Source organism: Balaenoptera physalus, assembly GCF_965194825.1.
Source record: "Balaenoptera physalus genome assembly, chromosome: 4".
Lineage (NCBI taxonomy): Eukaryota > Metazoa > Chordata > Mammalia > Artiodactyla > Balaenopteridae > Balaenoptera > Balaenoptera physalus.
In genome coordinates this window covers 96131086-96138196 of record NC_138891.1, presented here as the reverse complement: position 1 = coordinate 96138196, position 7111 = coordinate 96131086, and the positions used below count along the sequence as shown (strand labels likewise).

The 7111-nt window shown below is 36.5% G+C and overlaps 1 pseudogene across 1 annotated transcript; it reads right to left on the bottom strand.

The window, feature by feature from the left end:
• Positions 1-761: 761 nt before the first annotated feature.
• LOC309659616 (N-alpha-acetyltransferase 38, NatC auxiliary subunit pseudogene) lies at positions 762-6879 on the bottom strand (annotated as a pseudogene). The gene has a single exon. The product of its transcript is annotated as an N-alpha-acetyltransferase 38, NatC auxiliary subunit pseudogene (transcript).
• Between the last annotated feature and the right edge of the window lie 232 nt (positions 6880-7111).

The following is a 7111-nucleotide window of genomic DNA, read 5'->3' as shown; positions in this document are numbered from 1 at the left end:
CACTTCCTTCCTGTTCCCCACTGCCATCCACTGCCTTATTTCCAGAGTCTAAAGTGTGATATTTCATGACCTGCTAGTGCCTAGCTGCTTGACTTGGATGCATATACTCCTTTTTACCTTTCTTATATGTAGGATGTCAGCATTCATGGGATTGCACGTCTGTTCTTGCTCTGCATAATCATACAGAGAGATTTCCTTCCTTGCAACCTGAGGATTACATTTAAAAATTGAATTGATAGCTACTGCTCTGAAGGCCATTTCCCTCATCTGTTCCTGCCTTCCAGGTTTAGAGAATTCAAATATGCATTTAACCTATTTTTAATTGGTTGAATTGCATTCTCTAAAATGATATGCTCAAATCCTAATCCCTGGTACCTGCAGATATGCCCTTACTTGGAAATAGGGTCTTTGCAGATGTAGTCAAGTTAAGATGAGGCCATCCTAGATTAGGGCGGGCCCTAAATGCAATGACCAGTGTTCTTAAAAGAGAGGGAGATTTGGAGACATACAGACACGCTCAGAAGAAAGAAGGCCATGTGATGACAGAGGCACAGATTGGAGTGATGCATGGATTTCTATGTCACTCTGCTGTGGTTGTTGCAAAAGCTATTGTCAATATTCCCATCAGGAAGGAATGGATCTATGCAAGAAATTCAGTGTTTAAATACAGAAATGAAGACCGTCGGCAAGGAATAACTTTTTTCCCTTTATATCTTACAGCTAAAACATAGCCTTTCTGCTGCCAACATTGATATTTATCATTATCTTTTTCTTTCTTTCTTTTTTTTTTTTCGGTTACAGATTTAATGAAGTCTGAAAGGCATGCACGATCGTGTTCAGAGATAGGGAGGCCCCGCCAGGCTCTCTCTCTGCACCTCGATAAAAACGATGTGGATGTGGTGTCCAGGTACCATGGCCAGGCCCAGCACACGGGGTTCCCCGGCAGAGAAGGAATCCGACGGCTTGAGGAACTCCTGCGCCGAGCCCAGGATAACATTGCAGTCGCGGTTGGTGCAGAGGAAGCAACCGACCAGTGTCCGCCCATCTGTCATGCGAATGGCGCATAGTCTTGTTGAGCAGCGCCTCCAGCTGCTGCCTAGCGCGCGCGCATAGCCGGCGAGTCCGCGCGCTCCCCATCTGAGTCCCCTGCGCTGGAGCTGCTTTGACGCCGGCTGCAACAGCCATTGTCCTCTCGTAGCAGCATGGTTGGTCCAGCTGCGGCCATTTGTTCCCGGGCCTCCTCCAGGCCCTTCAACTTCCTAAGAACCTTTCGGGTCCCGTGGTCTGAGATCTCGCGAGCGTATCATTATCTTTTTCTTAAATTTAAAAACAATTCTATTAATGTTCCTTTCACTGTATCAGATTAGTTGTGTTGTATGAGAATAATAATGATAGCCAGATCGTCATAAGATGCCTTTATCAAGTTTTGTTTTGTTTTCAGCAGACTTAATGAAGCAAATCAAGATTTACCAGTCCCCCGGACACTTCTTTGCTCTTTAGCAAAGGGATTTGAATGTAACAGCTACTGATGAAGAATGACAGCATTTTGGTTAGTGCACATAAAATTGTTGTTTGTTCAGCTTATAACAAATACAGTTTAAATTTAATTTCAAGTTTCCTCTTTCTTTTCTCTTTGAACCTTTGCTTTGAAATTCTTCTCACGGCCAAAATGCTTTCCCAAATTGCATAGACACGCCATTGCTTCTGAGACCGAATTAGCCTCCGAGATGGGCTCACACAGCCAGCACCACCCCGACCTGCAGGCCAGTGCCAGTTTGTAGCAGTGTCCAGGGAGATATCAGCTTCCTAACTGATTTTCCCCTCTTCCCAACCTAATTATTTGGAGACCTTCAAGCTTTCCAGAAATATCTGCAATTAGTCAGATGGTGTCTAGGGCTTTGTTTAAAATTACAATAGAAAATTTATCAAGACCATTTGGTCTAATCTCTCTCATCATCTTCCCTACAGATTTTTCCTCTTCTCTCTGGAGAGTTAGAAATGAGCTGTCATGATTATTATATAATTACAGAGAATAATAACAATAATAATGCTTGAAATTATTATTACACCATGAATAAGAATGATGTGTAAAGATAACTCCTTGTCAGATTTAGAAAGATTTTCTTCCAGAAGCTCAAACAATGAACAGATATTAGCTTTACAACCTCTTTTTTGCTGATCGTGGTTGGAGCCCTGGTTTTGTAAACCAGGGGTCATGAGTTCATACTTCACTAGAATGTCAACCTACATCTAGTACCTAAACAAAATGACTTGTACAAAACAGTAGTTCAATAAATATTGTGCATGAGTTAATAGATAAATTAATAATAGGGAAAATTTGGGGGTAAAGATAGATTATATTTCACTATAAGTAATCTCCTTTTTAAATTGTTTTTGGGCAGCTTATGTGTATGTAGCAAATATCTGGTTAGGCAAAGTTTAGAAAGAGAAAACACTTAGAATGTAAAACTATACCTTGAGTTTGATTTCTAATTCTGGTATTTTCTGTGTCCTTGAATAAGCCACACCTCTTGGAGTTTCAGTCTTCACATTGGAGTTTCCGCACGCCCACGTGCACACACACACACACACACACACACACACACACAGAGCATTAAAGGTTTTCTTTAATCCAACTTTAAATATAAACTTGAAAGCCTCTAGTCGCCTATCTTTAGTCTTATTTCCATTCCCGTCTCCCCAGAATCAGCCACTTCATACATTTATTATGAATTCTTCCAGTCACAGGAATGTACACATATGTGAATGAAAAAATATAATATTGTGTGCCTACAACTTTTAAAACTTGCACAGATGCTATCAAAGTGTATATAGTATCCTGAAACTTGCTTTCCCCCTCCTCACTATAGTTTTCAAGATCTGTTCTTTTTCTTTTTAATATTTATTTATTTATTTTTATATTTGGCTACGTTGGGTCTTAGTTGTGGCATATGGGATAATTTTCGTTGCGGAGCGGGACTTCTCTCTAGTTGTGGCGCATGGGCTCAGTAGCTGTGGTGCGCGGGCTTAGCTGCCCCACAGCATGTGGGATCTTAGTTCCCTGACCAGGGATCGAACCACGTCCTCTGCATTGGAAGGTGGATTCTTAACCACTGGACCACCAGGGAAGTCCCTTCAAGATCTGTTCTTGATAATATATACTATTTTATAGCATATATTATTTGATTCTCCAATGCATGAAAAACAGCATACCTTAGTGCTTCAGAGAAAGCATAGACTCTGGAGCCACACCATCTGGGTTTGTAACCTAGCTATACCATTTATTGCTGTGGCATCTTTGGGAAGTTACTTAACCTCTCTTAGTTGCCTCAGCTTTCTCATCTACAAAATAGGGATTATAATAGTACCTAGATCATGGAGTTGCTATGTGAATCAAATAATTTACCAATACTTCAGTATAGTGCCAGCACATAGGAGGATCAATATATGTGCTTTCTAAATGAAAGAAAACAACTGATGAACGTTTTGTTTTCCATTTTTTACTATTACTAACAACGTTCCAAAGAATGTTTCATGTATGTATTTTGGTTCTTTTGTGGGAGTGTTTCCTCAATAGTGTATTAGATATGGAATTGTTAGCTTATAGGGTTTATATGTTTCCAATCTTATTAGATTATCTTGAATTGCTCTCCATAGTGAGTGTACTAATTTATGTTCCTACCACTGTTTAAGAATTTCCATTTTTTCTTTATCCTTGCCCAAACCTCTCAAATTTTGCCAATCTGATTCATGTGAAATGGATTTTATTTTTGTTATTATTTATTTCCTTGATGGTAGGTAAGGATAAACATCTTTTCAAATGTCTTTTGGACATTCTGAGTTCTTCTTTTGTGGATTGTGAATTCTGCTGTGCTTGGCATAGGAATCTAAGTTTATTGTTTCCCTATAGGAAACATGCATTATTCCCAAATAACTTCTTGAATCAATCCCATTGATGCATAATGACACCTCAATTATATAACAAATTTCCATAAGTGTACCCATATTTGCTCTGGCTCACCATTCTGTTTCCTTTACTAATTCTCTCATCAATATCACCTTCAAATTACAATAGCTTTAGAAAGATCTTGATGTCTGGTGGGACATTTTGCCTCTTTCATTTTCAGATCTGCCTTAGCAATACAGTATCTGTGACTCTTCCATGTAGATTTGATTTTCTCCTGCTATTTGCACATAGCCCTTTGTTACATTTTGTTTAGTATTCAGAAGTGGCTTTACAGTAAATTAAGGAAGCTTAATCTTCAGGAACACTTACTTGCACAGTCTTCTTCCAAAACTCTAGGATTTTTATATATATATATAGTTTTATATATTTACAATTTGGGGGAGTTTTGGTTTTTTTCAGTGCTTTCTAAATTGCATAATTTTCAAGGCCCCACAAAGCCTGGATGTTCCCCTGCTTATACTATACTGATTTAGGTACATGACTATCTTCCCCATTAGAATGGAGAATGTTTTCTTGAATGTTTCCCCCTGCAAAAAAATGTGTAGCTCATCAACTTGCTAATAGTGAGTGTGTGATAAATTTAGGATTAAATGAGCTTCAGTATACTGAGGATTGTTTACAAGAGTCAGAGTTTTAATCAGGAGCAGAGAATGTAAGTACATCATAGCTTGGATGTTTTGTTTTCCCTGTCCTGCAATATTCATTGGTAAATAAATCCTAACATGTTAGTTTCATTTTCCACCTACACACTAATCAACACATTCTAATTGGTATATATTGAATTCCTACATTGAGTAAGGACCAAAAAAACCTCTCACTTCTTATACTTCAAGAAGGCCAGTTTAGATTTCTAGCTCTTCAGTCTAGGAGACTTCCTCTAAAGCAGTGTTGTCCAATAGAACTTTATGAGATGATGGAAATGTTCTGTAACATCTGTGCTGTCCAATATGGAAGCCATTACATTTAAATGTAAATGGCTACACATGACTAGTGACTACCATTTTGGACAGTGCAGCTCTAGAGGATTATGAATAATGTGACACACTTGGGATGGTTTAATTAAATGAATAAATACATCACTTATAAATAAATGATGAAAGATCAAATTTAGACAATATTGCAGTCCACTCTTCTGGCAGAAAATTTGTAGATAATGTTTAGCTGCATGCAAACTTGAGAAAGGAAATATACACACAGCAATGTAATGAACTGAAAAGGCAATTTCAAAGCAAATGTAAATAACACTCAGTTTTTTAAAAAGCTATGCTAAAATGAAGACAGAAGGGAAAAAAAGAATCTTTCGAAGGAGCCAAGAATCCACAGTAAAACATCTTTCTCTTATTCAGCTAGAGAACAGAAGCAGAACAAGAGAGAGATTAAGAAGGCCTATAGGTATGCCAGAAATCTCATTGTTTCACTGTGTGCAAGTATTTATGAGGGAAGGGAGAAATAGGGGTAGTGGCTACAAAAACACTGATATGAAAAGGTATGAGCCAACAGAGACCTATGGTGGAAAACAGTACCACTGTTATCTCCCAAACCTCTGGAATTTGCAAATTGCACTATTTACTTTGCTAGCATGACAGAGGAAATATTCCAAATGACATGCTTACTATGGTCAGCACTCCAAAGTTACTGTTCTAATGATTCCTGGTTAAAAAAATAGAAACACAAACAAAAACATCCTAGACCTCTCTTTTTTGTAATCACTCATGACAGGTTATGAATATATATTCTTTAACAAGAAGATGAAAATATACCCCCAGATGCAAATTAAATTACACTTCCCTGAAATCCTCATTTCGTATTATTTTAGAAAGTGCCTGCATCTGTCATTGCTATTTAGCACATATTTATCATATTATTTCAGTGTTGATGGTGGGTTTTTGGTCTAGAAGATAATCTTTCACATGCAGTTTTTGCAACTTATTTTCACTTGTGTGGAGATTATTTGGTGACTTTTTAGATTTTTAAATGTTGGTCTTTAAATACATGAATATTTCAGCATGAATTTCTAGCTGCAAAGGAGAAAAATATATTTTGTTGTTATACTTTATTACATATTGGTAATATTTTGTTGTTTGAATCATTAAGCATGAAAAAAATCTCATTATTTGGCTACTTTTTTATAAAAGTGCACACAGCATAGCCTAAAAGCACAAAAGATTTTCTGTATGGGTTAAAAAATAATTCAACATGTACCTTGCTTCCTAAAGGATAAACAGCATGGGAATAGCCATGATGTGGGTTCAGAATTTCTTCTTAGCTTAGCTTGTGGAATAAAATGAGTGACACCTGTTAAGCATCAGGACACATTGAGAAGCAGGGTCAGCACTGTCCAGATGAGATCAAGTTACCTGATGGGAGAGTCCATTTGAGTTTTGCCTGTGTCTTAAAACCAATCTTTTCTTTTTAAAAAATCCACAGTAATATTTGACTATTCAAGAAAATTATAGTACCAGTACATAACTCTTGCTCCTATTTTAGTTAATTTCTTTTAACTATTTTTGTGTCTAGGCTTATTTTACATATCTTTAATCAGACATTTTCAATACTTATTGTTTCACTTGGCATTAAATGACTCGCCTGTTTCCAATTGATTTATAATTTTAGAAACATTATTTTCTTAATGACTATATACTTGTCAACAAAATCCACAGTGACTGAATGACTAACTCAAAGATTCAAGGAATTATTACCTAGTTTATAGCTTATTCAGAACTCAATGTATGAAATTCCCCTGCTTGTTACAATCGTTAATAGTAGTTAGTAAGACAAAGAAGATGAACTCAAAGCAGTAAAATTTCCTTCTTAAATACAATCTAGCTGATTCAGCTCTTTTAGACAGAAGGCAAAATTAATTTAGAAAACTAGCCTTAAATTCTCAGACTCTCACTCATTGTAGTCTCCCTAGTTCTGAGTCTTTTTTTTTTTTAAAGGATAAAACAGCTAAGATTTTATTAAGTAAAAAGTATGTGACATTTATATAAAGACTTTTAAAATAATATTAAAGGACACAAAAGAAGACTTAAACAAATGAAGAAGCATACTATATTCTTGGTTAGAAAGACTCAACATTATTAAGATATAAATTCTCCTTAAATTAATCTATAAATTCAGTGCAATCCCAATAAGAATATTAAC